General features: G+C 44.0%; 1 long non-coding RNA gene across 1 annotated transcript in view; it reads left to right on the top strand.

The window, feature by feature from the left end:
* LOC121284963 overlaps window positions 1–9,602 on the top strand; it is a 44,075-nt gene extending 34,473 nt beyond the window's left edge. Inside the window, exon 3 of the long non-coding RNA XR_005944583.1 lies at window positions 9,290–9,602. This is a non-coding gene — a long non-coding RNA (uncharacterized LOC121284963). The remainder of the gene's footprint in view (window positions 1–9,289) is intronic.
* The last annotated feature ends 10,471 nt before the right edge of the window (window positions 9,603–20,073 follow it).

Here is a 20,073-nt window from a genome sequence, read left to right as displayed (position 1 = left end):
ACTGTTCAAGTTTTAAGTTAATTGAACTTTTAGGAAGGTTATTCTCAAGTATGATGAGTTATGTTATTACAGCAAGAACATTTTTTTAATTGAGATTTGGGGCTTCTAGATCTTTTAGTTGGCACTTTAATAACTCCAGCATCTTAAGCAATTTCTTTGGCTGTAAAAAAGACTATTGACTGCTTTGTGAACGGGCTTGATTTAATTATTGATAAATATATCTTTCTTCGTTATTCTTCATTATTCACTTGTATAGAGTCATAGATTAATACAGCACAGAAGGAGGCCATTTGACCCATCGTGATTGTGCCAACTTTTTGAAAAATCTGTTCAATTAGTCTCATTCCCCTGACCTTTCCCAAATAGCCTTGCAATTTTTTTTCCCAAACTTTTGCCCAGGTTTTCTGAAATATTATGTTTAAGAAGATGAATAGGGGCCTGTTTCCCTGAAATTTAATAATCCTACATGAATTTACAGTGCTGCAACCAATGGCACCCTCAAATTTAGATGCAGCACAATGAGTTTTATGAGATTTCAGTGCTGAATTTGGAGGTCTTATAACCAGCTAACGAACTGTTGATTCTAGAGGTAGTATTCCAGGAAGTGCAGCCTGAAAAGGCAAAAGTAGCCATCATTTTTACTCAGCAAGTAGAAGATGAAGCCATTACTGTAATATAACTGCAGCATTAGACTTTGATCTGAGGTCCTTGCTACATATAGACTGTCTTCTCACTCAATATTCCAACAGCAGTTTCCATAAGCACACCTTATTGGCTATCAGTAATTTGTTTTCATGGAGGTTTATACTACAAAGATTAATAATAACCTTTTCTTGTTTGTTCTTCTCTTGTTTGTTTTTCAAGGCAAAGATGATAATGTTTGGTAAGGTTCCTGTGGGTATGTAGGTGACTGCTAAGGCCAATCTGCACCCAGAAGATCCTGCTGCAAATAGGACAAGATACTTCAGACAATGTGTTTTCGAAGAGTTGCTGGCTTGGGATTCCCTCTCTTTGCTTTTTCTCTCTGCCTCTTATACGTGTTTGCTTCTGTTTTTTATTTGGTTACGCCAGGTGCAGCAGTCCTGGGTGAGCTTCTCCCAAGACTTGGGGCTGAATTTTGCCTTCAGCAAGCAGGGGGCGGGGCCTGCTCGCCGACGCGCAAAATGATACGGGATGACGTCTGTGGGAGCCCCCGACATCATCCCGCCCCATTTAAATCTTCAGGAAGGCAGGCCCGCAGCAAAATCAGCTGCGGGCCCGCTGACCTGTCAATGGACAATTGAGGCCATTGACAGGATCATTAAAACAATTAAAGGACTTGCCCGTCCAACCTTAAGGTTGGCGGGCAGGCCAGGAGCACGGGTGGGGAATAGAAAAAACATGAAACCTCATCCACTGATGGAATGAGGTTTCATGTAGGGATTTAAAAAGTTCAATAAAGTTTCAGTGAAACTTATGAACATGTCCCATCTCATGTGACATTGTCACATGAGGGGGACATGTTAAGGATTTTTTTTCTCTATTTTTCACTGTTTTTACAACTGTTAGCGATCTCCCTGAGGCAGCACTTTGCCTCAGGGAGATGTGCGCTCTTTCATGTGCAAAAGAGCGCACTCACGCATTTGAGGAATCCCCCACCCGCACCGGAAGTGCATAGCACTTCCCGCCGGGTGTCACGCTGGGTGGGCCTAAAATCCCCGCCCGCCCGGAAGGCAGAAAATTCTGCCCTTGAAGTCAAGTTCAGAATTCCAAAGTAAAGCCTTCAGAATGTCCTACTGTGCTTCCTTTGGCTGCAATGAAAGCATACGCCAGACTCAAACTCTCCATCGAAGATTCGCTTTGGTAAGCAGCTGTCAGACCTCCTGGCTACATGACCAGTCCAACTGTTGTGACTGTCTCAATATGGTGTTTATACTTGACATGCCTGTTTGGGTGAGCACCTCAGTTTCTGGTATTTTGTCCTGCCATCTGATCTTCAGAGGTTTCTGAAGGCAGCTCAAATGAGAGAGGTTGAGCTTCTTGGCATGATGTTGGTAGACAGTCCAAATCTCTCATGCATAGAGTAGAGTGGGCAGGATTGTTGCTCTATAGATTTCAGTTTGTTAGGTATACTCACTCCTCTTTGCTCCTGGACTGATGTTCGAAGTCTGCTGAAGGCTACACTTGCTTTGGCAATTTTTACATGTGGCTGATCATCAACATTGACAACTTGAGAGAGTGCTGCCAATTTAAGTGAGCTTACCCACTGCTGACAGGTTCTGGTCATGATCCGAAACCGTTGGCTGAAGATGGAGCTTTCCTGGTGCAGGCTGGTACAATACTTCAATTTTCCTTAAGCTGATCGCAAGGCTGAAGTTGTTGCATGCATTGGAGAACAAGTCCATGTTACAGTGCATGTCCAGCTCTGAACCAGTAGCTAGTGCACAGTCATCGACAAACAGGAAATCTCCTTTGACACCATAGTCTCTGCCTAGAGTTGTCTCAGAATGAGCAGCTTCCCACCTATGCAATATCTGATTTCAGAGCCAGGATCACCATTCTGGAAGGCAGTAGAGAACATGGTGGAGAAAAACATGCTGAAGAGAGCTGGCACTCATACACAGCCCTGTTTAACTCCATTAGTGACTGGGAATTGGTTAAACGACTTAATATCATCTAGGAAATGCACAGATCATTGTGATGAATTTCTCAGGGCAGCCACAGTTCTCCATTTCTTTCTAAAGGCCCTCATGGCTGACTGTGTCAAAGGCTTTGGTCAGGTCAACAAACATTGTACAGAGGTCAATGTTCTATTCTTGGCATTTCTCCTGGAGTTGTCTAACTGCAAACACCATATCAGTGGTTCCACAACCTTTTCTGAAACCACACAGACTCAGGCAGCAGATCCTGGTCAAGATGTTGCACTAAGCAGTTCACAAGTATTCTGGTAAAGATTTTGCAAACGATGGAGGGGAGTGAGGTTCCTCTATGATTGTCACCAAGATCGGTGAGTTCCTTTCCACTTATACAGGTGGACCTGGAGGCATCTTTGTATTCTTATGGGATGGTTGCTTGTTCCCACATAGACTGAAAAAGTTCAGTGAACTTCTTGATCAGACATTAACCTCCAGCCTTGTAGACCTCAGCCAGGCGAGCATCAGCTGTTGGAGCTTTGTTCCTAGATAGGAGTTTAATTATGTTCATCATTTCTAACAGGGTCATCAAAAGAAAAGTTGATGGCAACCTGTGACAGCCTGTTGATTGTTTCTTAATTGATGGATGAAGGCCGACTGAGGATGTGGTTAAAGCACTCTGCACATCTTTCTTGAATTTGGGCTTCTTTTATGACCAGTGTGGACCTGTCGGCACTGGGGATTGGTGGTGAACCAATAGACCGTAGCCCTTAGACAGATTTCAGAGCATCGTGGAATCTCTTCCAGTCTTTGTGGTCTGCATATGACTGAAATTAATCTGCTTTCTGATTCAACCAAGTGTCTGGAATCTCTCTGAGCTTGCATTGGACAATCCTGCAGAAGTCTCAGTAGGAATTGTGCTTGGATAGTGATGACTTTTCATTGAGGTAAACCCTGTTGAGGCGACGTTTCTCCTCCAGTGGTTTCTGAGTTACCTCATTGTTTTCATTGAACTAACCTTGATGCTTACAAGAAATAGGGCCAAGGGCCTCTATAATCCCTAGAGGTCACCCAGTCATCCTTAGTGCAGTGAGTGTCAATTTTCACTGTACACAGGTGACTCTCAAGTTTCTCCGAGCAAGATTCCATCATGACTGCCTGTTTGAGCCTTGAGACATTAAGATGCTTTTGCACCTTCATATTCTGGGGGCATCTAGGGGGATAGATCCTGAAGTTTAACTTTGAAATGATAAGACAGTGGTCAGTCCAGCAGTCAGTGCCACACATGGTTTTCATTACATGCACATCCTATCCCTCTGCCTGGTAATGACATTGTTGCTTAGATGGCGATGCATAGGATGGGGGTGCATCCAAGGCGTTTTGTTGTGATTAAGAAGATGGAAAACTGTGTTCATGATTAAGAGCTCATGCTCAGCGTACATCTTCAGCAAGAGGAGGCCACTGCCATAACAACTGTGGACCCTGTATTTTCTAATGACCCCTTCCCACACCTGGTGATCTACACCAATTCTTGCATTGAAATCACCAAGAATTAGCTTGACTTACTTCAGCACAGTAGCAATCAAGGAGTGGAGGTTGTAGAGTTTATTCTTGACTTCACCAGGATTTGTCACAGTAGGGGCATACACAATGATGAGAGTTGCTTGCTTGTAGTTGTGCAAGGGGAGTTTAAGCACCATCAGACGATTATTAACATCCTTGTGCTGCCCCTTCTCAGATAGGCGAGTCCAGCTGAGGGTAACAATATGGATGTTGTACCTAGCCAGTTCTGTATCGACAAGAGTAGTTCTTCATTCAGGTCTCTTGGCTGTGGCGTTGTCCATGAGGGTGTGCATGTTCCCTGCATGGTGATCTGTGTCAGCGTTACTTTCTTTTTTGAGATTGATTTACAACTGCCATGTTGGGATCCCTGCCAGCTATGGCCTGCTGGCCAGGGAGGTGAAGCAGACAATGGTTAGGGCACCTTTGGTTGGTTAGGGCATCCCTTCCTCATACTAGGGAGTGGGCAGTGTGGCCCTGAAAAGGGCTGCTCATTTGCTCAGGGGGGTGCCAAATTCCACTTATGTTTCCTTCCAGTGAAAAATGACCCTATTGTCTTGAGCCACCTCTGTTCATGTTTGCGGTTTCAGCTCCCAGTGAACCCACACCTGCTACGTCGCTCGCCCATTGCCACATTACTTGTGAGAGATAGATAACGGATGAAAGATGATGAACATGACTTGCACATGAATTGGATTATAGTGAGGGAGAATTGCGAATCTTCAGCCTCACTCTCATACTCAACTTTCAAGTTGAAATAAATGTGCCCAACATTCAGATACTTTTGTGTATCAATGGATTGAAGGGTAGAAAGTTCCAGTGAAGCTCAGATATGAACCTTAACCTGTCCATACTAGATGCTGGGATGCGGTTCTTGATCATTTATTAATGTCCAGTGGCAAGATGAGGCTGGACGGGAGGAGATAGATCCAGAGGTGGGTAACCAGGATGTCTTCAGTGTCTTGTCGAGCTCTATGCATTCCACAACATGATGCTGACCTGCCTTCAAGATTGATGGACCTTGGATTGCTCTCTTACGGCCAGTCCACCAGAATCAGTTTGCATGCAAGGGTAGACAAACCCCTAAGTCGTCAAGGGTAGGAGACTCGATGGCTACCCTCACCTGGTTTGGCCCTCATGTCAAAGCGGTTTACCAGGGTGCTCTGAAGGTCACGGTGGTCGTCAACTTCTATGCTTCTGGCTCTTTCCAGGGGTCAGTGAGGGATCTTTGTGGAGCGTCCCAATCAGCTGTCCACATTTGCTTCAAGCTGACGATTGATGCTCTGCTCAGGGGGGTAATGACATTTATTCATTTCCATATGGCGTTGGAGGCAGCCTGCTGACCTGTTGGTCTTGATGACCTTGGCGGTCGTCCTCTGGCCAGTAAAGCCTGTGCTGGCTGAGCCTGGGAGGAAGTGACCAGTGCCGCGGCTGGCCTCTCTCCAGTCATCCAGCCTCATCAGATGCCACTGTCACTAGCAGAGGGGCTGAGGAGCTGCTGCAGTCATCCAGAGCGCCCTGAGAGGAGGCCACAGAGACGACAAGCAGCTCACGCACCGACATGAGGTTGCTCTAGACCTTCCTGCTCACCATTGATGGATGGCACCTAGCTGGGATACTAGGTGCCTCATCTATCTCCCACACTGGTACTGACCTCCTGTGGTCATTGCCTGTGTGAGGGCTTGCAGGTCCGACGCAACCCCAGGGGAACCCCTGATTCAGCCCCTGGAGTTGCCTCTCAATGAGAGTCACCACTTAATAGAGGAGGCAGTGCGCTCGGCGATGAAGGTCATTGCAGTGTTCATGCTCTGCATGGATTCCTGAGGCCACAACAGAGACCACAGCAAGCATACCCTCATGGATCTCCTCCAGATCCTCCCGCACATCCCGCTGGACATCCAGCATCTGCTGCCTAATGGACAACTCCAGAAGCTCATCACCTGCCTTCATTTCAGCATCGTCCTGGTGTCCAGCAATCCTCCAACTGCCGGCACCCTGGGCACTCTCTGCCTCCGCCTACTCCTCACGCGAGTGTGAATTGCCCTCACCGCTATGCACCATCATTCTAGCCAATGATCTAATGCCCACTGAGGTGCTGATATCTGCGCTGGTGCTTGGTGACGCAGGTGCATCTAAAGCTCAGTAGTCCTCTGACATCAAGGGTGGCTCTTCGGGATCCTTCGATCATGGGCAAGCTGGCAATTCTAGGGGAGGACAACAACTTGTCATTAGTTTAAGTCATCACACTGCCACTGTGCATGCCAGGCATCCTGGTGAGACAATGAAGATCTGCAACACTGTGCCATCGTCTTTCAATGATCAACGGGGACTCCAGGTTTGAGGCTCCCATTAATGATGAGACTACACAAGAACGTTTGCACAATTCAGCGCTTTCACCTCTGCACACTGCATTCTCACCTTGACCAGAGACCCCTGCCTCTCCATGACTGGCTAACCGAGGGTGGGTGGTGGCACTCCAAGGCATCCATCTCATACCTTGTCAGACTGAGGAGGTTTTGGGGGCCTACGTCTGTCTTAGTTTTTTTGTTGGTGTTAAGGTTCCTGTTCTCCTGAAATGACAGAGGAGCATTGATTTGTCCATCCTCTGCTTGCTGCGCCTGGCAACCCTCCCCCACCCCCACTAGGCCAGGACTCCTGGCAGGACACATCTGAGTTGCGGCCCTTGACCCACAAGGTACTCAGGCCAAGCAGCCACGGCTCACCCCCTTGGTCAGCTCCAGTATCAGTGGCATTTGGAACTCAGACTCTAACACCCCTGAGCTCCACGGGGGGGACAGCCAACCCTTCACACTTCTCCACGCTGATCCATGCCAACTTCGTACTCACCCTTGCTGAGTGCAGTAGATCGTTGAACTTTTTGCGGCACTGCACCCATGTGCGCCGCAAAACATCATGGCCACTGACCTCGGCTGCCACCTCCTCTCAGGCTTTTTTGGTCAGGTGCAGTGGCCTCCTCCTGCCATCCTGCATATTAAAGTCCTGCCTGATACCGACCTCCTCCACAAGAGCCGCAACACGGGGCCGAGTGTCTCCCGACTTGTCCTCCCGCCTGACATCTCCAGCCGCTGGTGAGGCTGTCGTTTGAATTAAATGGTTTTCTGGCAGACTCCAAAGATTCCTCCTCACACCCTTCAGGGAACTGCCTCTCTCATTTTTAAAGCGCCTGCCAGGTCGCCATTGGACCTGACATCCACTCGGCTCCCACCCCTGCCCGCCCAGCCCTTCCCAACCTTTGAGAAGATGCATTTCATGCTGGGCAGACCTTAATTGGCCATCCAGTTTGAAATCCTGATTGCAACGCGACCACAGCCGGGAGCGGATTCCACATCCGATTCCACTCCCGCTAACATGGTGTGCATGCCAAGCATGAAATTCAGGCCTAACTGTCTGTAAGAGGTCAATTATCTTTCAATACAACCTCAGAAGAAAAATGAAAATGTTTGAAACTGTAAGAAAGATCCTTTTCAGAACAAACATTTCAGTTATTCTTGTCTTCACTAAGTGCATACTGTAACAATATAACAAGCTGTCAAGGAGCAAATCATCTGATGTTGAAATTGGGTTTACTGACTCAAGTATTTGACCAATTAAAGGTCAAAATCAGAGATTCCGAGAAATTTGAACCAATGCCTTTCCCTTGCCACATCCAAACAATAATTTATGGTACCAATGAGCATGATTGCTTGTAGATGATTTGTCCATGATACTGCTGAATGACCCCAGCATTCCCAGCCTTCACTTGAAATGTTCCTTAGTTCATATTGTTAAATGTATTAAATCCAAGAGGACCCTTTTATCTAATGTTAAATGTACAAGTCATCACATCCATTGTAAGCTGACATGTGAGTTAGTACATGACAGAATTTTTTAATGGGAATCTTTTTGGATGGCAGCTGATTTCTCGTAGAGTCATAGAATGGTTACAGCACAAAAAGAGGCTGTCCGGCCCATCATGTCTGTGCTGGACCTCTGAAGGACAAATTCACCCAGTGGTACTCCTCTACCAATTTTTCCTTTTCAGTTAGTGATCCAATTCCCTTTTCAAAGCCTCAACTGACTCTGCCTTCACCACACTCTCAGGCAATGTATTCCAGATCCAAACCACTCACTGCATTAAGAAGTTTTTTTCTCATGACGCCATTGCTTCTTTTGCCAGTTACCTTAAACCTGTGCCCTATGGATCTCGATTCTTCCACCAATGGGAACAGTTCCTCTCCATCTACTTCGTCCAGACCCCTCATGATTTTGAATACCTCTATCAAATCTCTTCTCAACCTTCTCCCAGGAGAACAGTCCCAAATTCTCCAGTTTTCTTAAAGTGTGATGCCCAGAACTGATGCAGTTCTCGCCTTTCACTATGACTTGGGCAAGCATCTTTTTCCTTGGAAAAGACAGATGCAAAATATTCATTTAATACCTCTGTCCTGCCTCCATGCCTAATTCCCATTTTTGGTCCCAAATGACTCTCCTCCTCCTCTTACCACCTTTTTATTATTTATGTACCTATAGAAGACTTTTAGATTCCCTTTTATGTTAGCTGCCATTCCCTTCTCATACTCTCTTGCTTCTGTTATTTGCTTTTTTCAATTCCCATCTGAACCTTCTATATTTGGCCTGGTTCTCAATTGTGTCATGCTCGGTAATAAGCATGTCATATTCATAACTTTAAACATGCACTGTGTTTATATGGAATCTTCTAGAATTGTCCATATTTACTCTTAAAGTGGACAGTGATGAACTGTTAGAATGGCTGCCGCGCTGGGGGGGGCAGTCAGGTAACCTTTGCAACATCAGCCCATACTATCAAGCTGCCAGAAAGTTCCAAATTGAATTTACTGTATGGGGATCTTCCCCCTTGAACGGACATGCCAGTACAACACTCCTTTGTGGAATTCACACCTGCTATTGTTTGAAACTTACTTTAAAACACAGAGACAATAAACTCCTAGACTATGTCTCTCAATTTGCATTGTAACAAAGGAAGGCTGACAAGACTAGTTATTAACAAACGTGAAAGTCCTTCTATTGTATGTCAATGGCATTTGACCACGTGACTGAAACTGGTTCTGTGATACTGGAATCTTTTTATTCCAAAGCTCAGAAGAAACCTGGGGAAGACTGCAGAATAACACCGACAAGGCAACAGCTGCAGAGAAAGGCTGTGCCAACTTTGCCTTTTAAGAACCACAAGGCTTAAAAGTCTTTTAGAAAGCCTCTCAGCCTGTTTCCAAAGTTCCAAATTCGCCTGTAAAGAAATTGGACCCCCGAACTACAGCCATGAGTGCATGACTTTATGACCTGCTGAACATGCATCTCTTCGAAGTAATCCAACACTCAAGAAGCTTGACTCCATCCAGGACAAAGTTGCCTGCTTGATTGGCACCCTATCCACAAACATTCACTTCCTCTACCACCGATGTACAGTGGCAGCATTGTGTACCATCCACAAGATGCACTGCAGGAACTTACCAAGGCTCCTTAGAGAGCACCTTCCAGACCAGTGACTGCTACCATCTCGAAGGACAAGGGCAGCAAACACATGGGAACACCACCACCACCTGGAAGTTCCCCTCCAAGCCACTCACCAACCTGACAAACATATTGCCGTTCCTTCACTGTCACTGGGTCAAAATCCTGAAACTCCGTAACAGCATTGTGGGTGTAACTACACCACGTGGACTGCAGCAGTTCAAGCAGGCAGTTCACCACCATCTTCTCAAGGCTAATTAGGGATGGGCAATAAATGCTGGCCTAGCCAGCGATGCCCAGATCCCATGGACAAATATTTTAAAAATTTTGATATCCAACCCCTAGCCATTTGAACTTACCTGCACTACAATTCCAAGAGTGGAAAAACTTCCTTCTTCACTGTACTCATAAACACATGAACTGTTAACTGTTCTTTTGGTTTATACTTGTAGAGTACACTATCTTCTTTAATTGTATCTTGCTTGTTTGTGTGGTGCATGACTGATGTAGCATAAATCTTACGGAATGAGTGTGTGAATAAATAGCCCTCTTTGTTTAAACCCATGAAAGTCTGCTGCTGGTACCTTTAAATTAATGGTACACTATTGGGGTTTATAAACACACATTTACCTTTCCAAAAATAAACCAGACTGTTTTGGACAAAAGGGAAGAGAATTAGGGGTTTCAGTTTATCCCGCTTCTCCTGTTGTAACACAAATTAGGTGCTGCATCCAGGATTTGAACCAGTTGGACTAAAATGAGCTGAATCTGACATTAAAAGAATAAATTGGAAGCCAAAAAGGGAAAGTTCAATAGTTGAAATTGTTTCTTTTAAACACCAGCAGGTCCCATTTATTAACACTAGGAAATAACATAGCTAGTTTTGAGGCCAAAATGTCCATAGAACAGGAGGACTTAACTTGGCAAAAATTAGCCACCACCACTCTTTTCCTCCTGGCTCAACTTGTTCTCTCACTGAACAATTTCTCCTTAAACTTGTCTCACTTCCTCCAAATAGAAGGTGTGGCTATGGGTACCCACATAGGTCCCAGTTATGCCTGTCTCTTTGTGGGGTATGTGGAACATTCCTTGTACCAGTTCTACTCAGGCCCCCTCCCACAACTATTTTTTTCAGTTCATCAACGGTTGTTTCGGTGTCACTTCATGCTCACGTCTGGACCTGGAAAAATGTATCAATTTTGCTTCCAATTTCCATCCCTCTATCACCTTCAAATGGCCCATCTCCGACACTTCCTTTCTCTTCCTTGACCTCTCTGACTCCATTTCTGGTGATAGACTGTGCACCAATATTCTTTACAAGCCCACCGACTCCCACAGCTACCTCAACTACAGCTCCTCACACCCTGCTTACTGTAAGGACTCCATCCCATTCTCTTAGTTCCTTTGCCTCTATTGTATCTGTTGCCACTTTCGTGATTGTTGCATGATGCCACTTTCCAAAATGGCGCTTCCGAAATATCTTCCTTCTTCCTTAACTAGGCCCTCAACTGTGTCCAAGCCATCTTTCGGGCTTCTGCCCTCACACCTTCCCCTCCCTCCCAGAACAATGTTAGGGTCCCCCTTGTCCTCACTTTTCACCCAACCAGCCTCTGCATTCACCTCCACCATTTCTGCCAACTCCAGCATGATGACACCACCAAACACATCTTCCCCTCACCCCCCTCCCCCCCCATCAGCATTCCGTAGGGACTGTTCCCTTCGGGAAATCAAAAGGACTCCCAATTTGTCCCCACATTTGAAGAGGAGTATGTGGAAACTTTCTTTACAGTCTTTGAAAACTGACAGTTCAATTACAATGGCTACCAGAGTTTTGGACTTTCACGATACAAGGACAGCTCGTCAGAAAAGCCTGAGAGGTTTATTTCATGCTGCCTGCCAAAATTTCTCCCAGTTACTATCAGACAAAGGCTGCTATTCTCAGTGCCAATGAACTCCTGCTGGAGGCATACCGCTAACAATTCTAGAATTCCCATAAAAAATCCACACAGTCCTTTCTTGAATTGGAAATAATTAAATAGGTAGACTTTGAATGTTGGGTTCAAGCACTAAAGATTGACTGCACCGATGAAGGCTTAAAAGAAATAATTTTGTTGTTTAAAAATTGTCTCTCATACAGCCACAAAACTCACATAGAGGAACAAAAGGTTTCCAGATTCAGAAATGTTCCCCTGCTGACAATTGATCCACTTGACCCATCTCATTTCGAAGAACCAGGTTCAGTCCTTTCTCATTGCATTGGAAACATACTACTGTAAAAAATTATCCTGAACACACTGTAGAATTTTTTCCTCTCTCTGGTCTTTACACTATTACTATCCCAGTCATATTCAGATAATTAAAGTCCCCCATTTTAACTACTCTTGCACTTCTCTGTAATTTCTCTGCAAATTTTGTTCCTCATCTTTCCCACTATCTGATGCCCTATAGACTACATCGAACAATATAATTTCACCTTTTTTGTTCCTTAGCTCTAGCCAAACAGATTATTTCCATTCCAGGGCATTTATCTCCAGCACAGCAATGTTCTCCTTAATAAATACTGCCATCCCTCCTCTTTGCCTTCCTTTCCTATCTTTCCTGCACACCTTGTATCCAGGAATATTTAATATCAACTCCTGCCTTTCTTTGAGCCAATTATCACCTCAACATCATATCTCCACGTGGCTATCTATGTCTGCAACTCACCAATTTTATTTACCAGACTCCACACTGTAAGCATAATTTAAACTTTATTACTTTCCCTCTAATGCTGAACCCACCTAATACTTTATTTCCTACTGTAGTACCATCTGTCTCTCCCAATATTCTTTGCACTTTAGTATCCCTCTCTTGCATTACCCCCAGTTCCCACACCCCTACCAAGTTTGTTTAAACCCTCCCCAATAGCACTAGCAAATCACCCAGCAGAAATTAAATCTGGAGAAATGTGAAGCACTGCATTTGAGGAAGGAAAACAAGGCAAAGTGAAAAGACTTTACATGGTGAGATACTGAGAAGTGTCGAGGAACAGTGGGGCCTCGGAGTACATGTCTACAGGTAATTAGGGTGGTTACGAAGGAATCTGGGATTCTTTCCTTTATTCGCTAAGGCATAGAATATAAGAGCAGGGAGGTTATGCTCGAACTAAATCACTAAACAAGGCCTGAAACCACCCAATGCATCAACCTACAGGATTGGGATATGATTGGCTTTCTTTTGGAGACTCCTAATTAATTCAATCTACCCTCCCTCCTTGTAACCTACTTCTGTGTGTGTTTGAGTTGGAGTGGTTTTATTAGTTTTTATTTACCAGTAGTTAAGAACAATAAACATAACTTCCTTTTTTAAAACTTACAAGAAAACCTGTCTGTGCTTGTCTTTTACAGTCAAAGCACTTAAGCAGTTAAACACTACTAAATTGTTAAGCAAATTCTTTTAAAAACACTTTTGCAGTCAATCAAGAGGTGAAAAGAAAGGGGTAGTCATTCTACTACTTCTCACCTGGCCATAATAGCAGGGATTTCACCCTGATTTCATTTACCACTTTTAGGCCCATCTAACCAGCCCTTTGATATCTTCCTGCAGTCTACAGCTTTCATCCTCACTATTAATCACACAGCCAATTTTTGTATCATCCCCAAACTTCCTAATCATGCTCCTACATTTAAGTCTAAGTCATTGGTAAGTACCATGAAATGCAAGGGATCTAGTATTACACTCTAGGACCACATTGGAAATAACCTTCCAGTCACGAAAACACCTGTTGCTATTTGCTTCCTTCCACTGAGCCAATTTTGGGTACAACTTTTCATTTGCATTGTATGGGCTCTGACTTTTCTGACCAATCTGCCATCTGGGACCTTGTCAAAGCCTTGCAGAAATCCATGCAGACTAAATCAAACAAGCCACCCTTATTGACCTTCCTTGTTAACTCCTCAAAAAATTCAACTGAATCAGACACAATCTTTCTTGAACAAACCCATGGGGCAGAATTTTTTGGTCGGTGTTCAGATGCACGCCCGACACGATCGGCTGCAAAATCCCGCAGGATATTTTGGTCGGTGGGTGTGCCTCCAATATTTGCACATGCCCATCGACAATTAAGAGGCCAATAAGGGAATTAAAGTTGTAATTGCCTCCGATTTTTTGTGGCCTGTCCAATCTTACAGTTGGCGGACAGGCGAATCGGCCAAACAGCCTTTGCATTTTTCATGAAATCTCATTCAAGAGTGGGATGAGGTTTCTGTTATTAAATTAAAAAACGATGTATGAAAAGAATTTTATCATGTATATGTTCAGGTGACTAATTGTGATGTGTGGACAGTTTTTTCCGGATTCTCAAAGCTTTATTTATTGTTTTAAAGTCTTCAGCTCCCTGAAGCAGCTCTTTGCCTTCAGGGAGCTTTCATTCAGCGCTCACCATACCCGTGCTTACATCAGTGTCCGCCCTCCTCTCGCCCCCACCCTGGCAGCGCTGACCATTTCAGCACGCGCTTCATGCTTGCTGGCCGTTAATTGGCCAGCCAGTGTGAAATTGCGGTCTGCTCCCTGATTGCTCCCAGGCCTGCCAATCGCACCTGCCTGCCGACCTGAAAATTCAGGCCATACTGATTGTCCCCAATTAATCCGTGTGTTTTTAAATACTGTTTTATATTGTGTAAGGGAACCTATGTTTTTAAATTTAATTTGTTTTTGAGGCAAACCCATCTCAAAACAGAAGCTGAACCAAAAATGAAACTGCAAGGGAAACAGAAAAGGTAAATCTAGAAATGAAACTGAACTTCCTAGTTTCTAAGGAAACCAAAAATGAGGTTGGGAAATTGAAACTAAAGCCTATCGAAAGATATAAAAGGGCACAGATCAATCCAAGCTGAGCAGGAGCAATTTTTGAATCCACTGATGTAGTACAAGCAAGCCGAAGGGAACTGAAGAAGATGGTCCAGATCCAGAAGCTGAGAATAAGTTGCTGCTGCTGTTTCTGTTATTGATAGGTTTACCTCATCCAGACTGAGTTCTCCATTAGGTGTGCCATTTGTGGTGAAGACCATGCCTATGGAACTTTGCTTCATTGTGCGCAGCTGTTGGCTGGAGATCAGACCAACTCCTCGATGGAGAGGAGCTGAAATTCCTCATGAGGAAGACAGAGTTTATAGTACTTTGTGACTCACTGTGATCACTCTGAGTGGCCTGCTGAGCCAATTCGTAAGATCTGTCTTCATTGTTTCTGCCATTTAATACTCAACTTAGAGTTCATATTCAAACACAATATGCCTGTTAATTCATGTTTAACTCTTGTTAATTCTGGATGCTAGAATATAAGATAGATAATATTTAGTTCTTGCTTTGTTGACTCTTGTATCTTAAAAATTCTTCTGTTCTTGTGGCTTAATTCTCTGACTGAATAACTGGGATTTCAAATTTTGTCAACTTTTTTAAAATAAAGTATTGGCCTCTGTGAAGATCATAACAATTGTTCTCATAATTTTTTCCAATAATTTGCTCAGTACTGAGGTTAGGCTGATTGGCCAGTAATTACTCAGTTTGTCCCATCATCGCCTTTTTAAACAACGGTAGAATGTTAGCAGTTCTCCAGTCTTCTGGCACCAAACCTGTAGCCAGAGAGGATTGGAAAATGATGGCCAGAGCTTCCATTATTTCTTTCCTTTCTGCTCTTAACAGCCTGAAATGCATTTTATCCAAGCCACGTTTAAAGATGCAAGGCACAGTGTTACGAACCCTCTCTCCCCTAGGTCACAACAATCCTGATGGTGCAGCTTTCCAGAGTTCCCTTTCAGGCAACCAACCAACAACACATTAGTTCATGGTTTGGCCACTTCTGCGAAAACACGTAGCCCTTTAGCATCTCCAAGCTATTCAACTTTCCAGGTATTAGTCCTCCTTAGCCAACTCACACAGCACCTCCAAAAGCCCCTGTCTCCTTTTCTGCCAATCAGAAAAACTGACTTGTTGCTGAGATTGTTTCTTGTCCTCACAAGAATTCTCTGTGTACCTCTTTCTGTCTCTGTCTGCTTTGTCTTTGTGTTTGCATCTGTGCACTGATTGCCTTCACCCGCCAGCTCTTCTAGTTGTAACTCCTCTTTGTGTCTGCAGCTCTCCTTTGTGTCTGCCAGCCACACTGTTGACAATGCTCCCAGGTAAAGGGTCACCAGGTCACATGGACCAGTATTTCTTATTATCCAAGAAACTTACAATTTATCCCTTTACAATTGATACATAGGCTGCTCCCTATGTGCAAAGTGCACCCCTGCTGAAGACAGTACCCTCCTTCCTTCCCACCCTTTTAAAACGTTTTGAGAGAATGGGTTCCCACACCTCCACCTACTAATTGCTACTTGCATCCTCTATAGTGAAGGCCGATGCAAAACACCTATTTAATTCATTTGCAATCTCCTTATTTTCCATTCTTAATTCCCCAGACTTGCTTTCTATAGGACCAACGCTCACTTTGTTAACTTTTTAAAAAATGTCTTACTATCTGTCTTTATATTTATAGCTGGCTTTCTCTCATCCTCTCATTTTTCCCTCCTTATTAATCTTTTGGTCATTCTTTGCTTTTTTTTATGTTCTGTCCAATCTTCTGACCTGCTACCTATCTTTGTACAATTATATGCTTTTTCTTTAAGTTTGGAATTATCCTTAATTTTTTTAGTTAATCACGTATGGTGGATCCTCCCCTTGTAATTTTTCTTTCTTGTTGGAATGTGTCTATCCTGTGTATTCTGAAATATCCCCTTAAATATCTGCAACTGGATCTCTGTTGATTTATCCCTTAACCTAAATTGCCAGTTCACTTTCACTCACTCTGCTTTCATCCCTCGTAATTGCCCTTATTTAAGTTTAAAATACTAATGTTAGACCCAGTCTTCTCTCTCTCTCAAACTGAATACAAAATTCAATCATATTATGATTGTTGCTACCTAGGGGCGCCTTCACCATGAGGTCATTCATTAATCATATCTCATTGCACAATACCAGGTGCAGTGTAGCCTGCTCCCTGGTTGGCTCCAGAATGGGCTGATCTAAGAAATTATCGCAGAAATATTCTTTGAATTAATCAGCTATGCTACCTTTGCCCATTTAGTTGTTCCAGTCTATATGTAGATTAAAATCCCTCATGATAATCACCATGTGATTATTCTTAGGGTGCCTATATACACCACTCCCACAAGAGACTTCTTGCCTTTATCATACCTCATCTCTACCCAAACCGCATCTATATCCTGGTTTCCTGAACTTAGGCCATCTCTCTCTACTGTGTTATTGTTGTCTTTAATTAACAGAGCCACCCATCTACCTTTTCCTAACTTCCTATCCTTCCAAAAAGTAACATACCCTTCAATGTTCAAATCCCAATCTATCCCATCCTGTAGCCATGTCTCTGTAATAGCTATTAGATCATACTTATTTATCTCTATTTGCACTATTGGTTCATCTGTTTTGTTTTGAATGCTATGTGCATTTAGATAGCGAGCCTTCCATTTTGTCCTCTTATTATTTTTGTAACCTCTAGCGTTATCTATTGGTTTACTCTTAGACTTGTACTCTCTGTTCCTTCCTGTCATGGTCTGTTTATCATTTCCCAAATTAATAACTTCCTCTCTTACCATGTCTCTACTCTTTAATGTACCACATTGTCCCACATTTGATCCCTTGTGCCAACAATTTAGTTTAAAACCCTTTCTACTTCCCTAGTTATGTGATTCGCATAAACAGTCATCCCAGCATGGTTCAGGTATAGACCATCCCAATGGTACAGCCCCCACTTTCTCCAGCGCCCCACAAACCCCCAGAACCCACTTCTCCCACACCAGTCTTTGAGCCACACATTCATCTCTCTAATCTTATTTGCCCTGTGCGAGTTTGCGCGTGGCTCAGTAATAATCCAGAGCTTATTACCTTCAAGGTTCTGCTTCTTAATTTGGTATATAGCTCCTCATACTGAGTATGCAGAACCTCTTTCTTTGTCCTATCTATGTCATTGATACCTAAATGGACCATGACAACTGGATCTTCACCCTCCCACTGCAAGTTTCTCTCCAGCCCTGAGCAAATGTCCCAAGCCCTGGCACCGGGCAGGCAACACAGCCTTCTGGACTCTTGCTCTTTACTGCAGAGAATAGTGTCAATCCCCCTCACTATACTGTCCCCTACTACCACTACATTCCTCTTTGCTCCCTCCACTGGAACGGTACCATGGCCAGCCTGCTCATCCACCTTGTAGACCTCGTTTTTGTCCACACAGGTTGTGAGCACTTCAAACCTATTTGACAACTGCAAATTCTGAGGCTCCTCCACTACTGTCTGCTGGGTCCCTTTACCTGCCTCACTCACGGTCACATCCTCCTGTCCCTCACTGCTAACCAAAACAGACAACCATATTCTAAGAGGTGTGACTGTCTTCAGGAACATAGTGTCCAGGTATTTCTCCCCCTCCTTTATGTTGCACAGTGACTGCAGTTCAGCTTCCAGATCAATAATCCTGATCCGAAATTCCTCTAACTGCTTACACTTTCTGCAGATGTGTTTGTCCTGGATCACCTTGGCATCCAAAAGCTACCACTTTCCAAAGCTGCAACATAACACCTGTCCTGCCATTGTTACTTATGTTATTTAGTTAATTGATTTCATTACTTTCTTAATTAACTTAGATTAACTCCGATGTATGCTGTAACTTATTGTGAGAACCTCCACACTTACCTGGTCCTGGACCCTGGGACTTTGAATCTGGGGGTTGCTTGTAGTAGCAGAGTTGGCCACTGCTGCCATTGGCGCTGTGGGCATGACAGCTGCTGGCCAATTAAATCTGCTGGCAACTCTGTGTGTGACTTTTGCCCGGGTGAGGGACAGAAGCCCTTTCTCCAGCCAATTAACACTGCTCAGAGCGTTTAATGGCTATGGGGCTGCTGTGACTAGCGGCGTTGCATTCCCAGAAAACTCTTCAGTGGCAGGGCAGGAAACCCTGCCACTCATAGCTGATTCCTGAGTATAATCTTTGCAACAGGCAACTTGCATTATTCAGCTGTTATTGTTTTAATGCCTCCACATAGTGGCAGAAGAAAATGATTTCATCTTGGCCTTAGCTCATCACACTTCTCTTTAAGTACTTACTTACCTTTGGTGCTTTTAAAAGTTACAAGGTGGTGGAAAGCTGCTGATTCTCAGATGAGGGTTCTTGAGATCATAGTGGTCAGTGATCCCAAGCAATTCAGGCTCATGGAGGTTTGCTGATGACTGGAACATCTCAGCTAGTGTGGGGGCTGTCAGCCTAGCTGCCTTTCATGCACCACAGCAAGTGTTTATTCAGTGATTGGCATGGGAGGAGAGGGCATTGAGCTATTGCTTCTGGCATGGGCCTGCAGGAACTCGGGACTAGTGAACTGCAGGACATTACAAGATCAGTGACACTTGGGAAGCTCACATCCATGTGCCCCACCAGCATCATATGCACAAATCAGTGAAGGTGGCAAGGCAGGTTGTGAAGGTGGTTAAAAAGGCACATAAGATCCTTGGCTTTATACATACATACGAACAAGGAACTGGAGTAGGCTATTCAGCCCCTCAAGCCTGCTCTGCCATTTAATAAGATCATGGCTGATCTAATAGTAACCTGAAATCTGCATCCTACCTACCCCCCTAATAGCCTATCACCCCTTTGCTTACCAAGAATCTATCCACCTCTGCCTTAAAAATATTCAAAGACTCTGCTTCCACCACCTTTTCAGGAAGAGAGTTCCAAAGACTCAGAACCCTCTAAGTCAAAAAAATTCACCTCATCTTTGTTTTAAATGGGTGACCCCTTATTTTTAAACAGTGACCCCTTGTTCTAGGTTTTTCCATGAGAGGAAACATCCTCTCCACATCCACCCTTTCAAGACCCCTCAGGGTTGTATATGTCTCATTCAAGTCGTCTCTTACTCTTCTAAACTCCAGCGGATGCAAGCCTAGCCTTTCCAATCTTTTCTCAAAGACAACCCATTCCAGGTGTTAGTCTGGTAAACCTTCTCTGAACTGCTTCCAACACACTTACATCCTTCCTTAAATAATAAGAGTACAAAGAGTGTGGGGCACAGAGTGTCATAAAAAGGAGTGCTTTGTAAAAAGTGCTAAAGTTGGAAATTTATTTCAAGTGGGATCTTGCTGGTAAGCATTTCTGAAGCTGAAATTTACTTCAACATTTAGAATTTGACTTAGAACTTTAAAACTAAAACAAACAGCAAAGGTATCTGGTTAACTACCAGGTACAGGCAATTTCTGTTAATTCAATCAGCTGAAAGTGGTTGCCTTAGGTGTCAATTACTATAGCAGGAAGTTGACTTAGAAGTTGTTACTTGAGTGCGAGTCATAAGCTTTCAATATAAGTAGACAATATTTGCTGCTGCACAATGGGTGG

Source organism: Carcharodon carcharias, chromosome 12, assembly GCF_017639515.1.
Source record: "Carcharodon carcharias isolate sCarCar2 chromosome 12, sCarCar2.pri, whole genome shotgun sequence".
Classification (NCBI taxonomy): domain Eukaryota; kingdom Metazoa; phylum Chordata; class Chondrichthyes; order Lamniformes; family Lamnidae; genus Carcharodon; species Carcharodon carcharias.
Note: the sequence above shows the minus strand (reverse complement) of the source record. Positions and strands in the feature narration are given on the sequence as shown.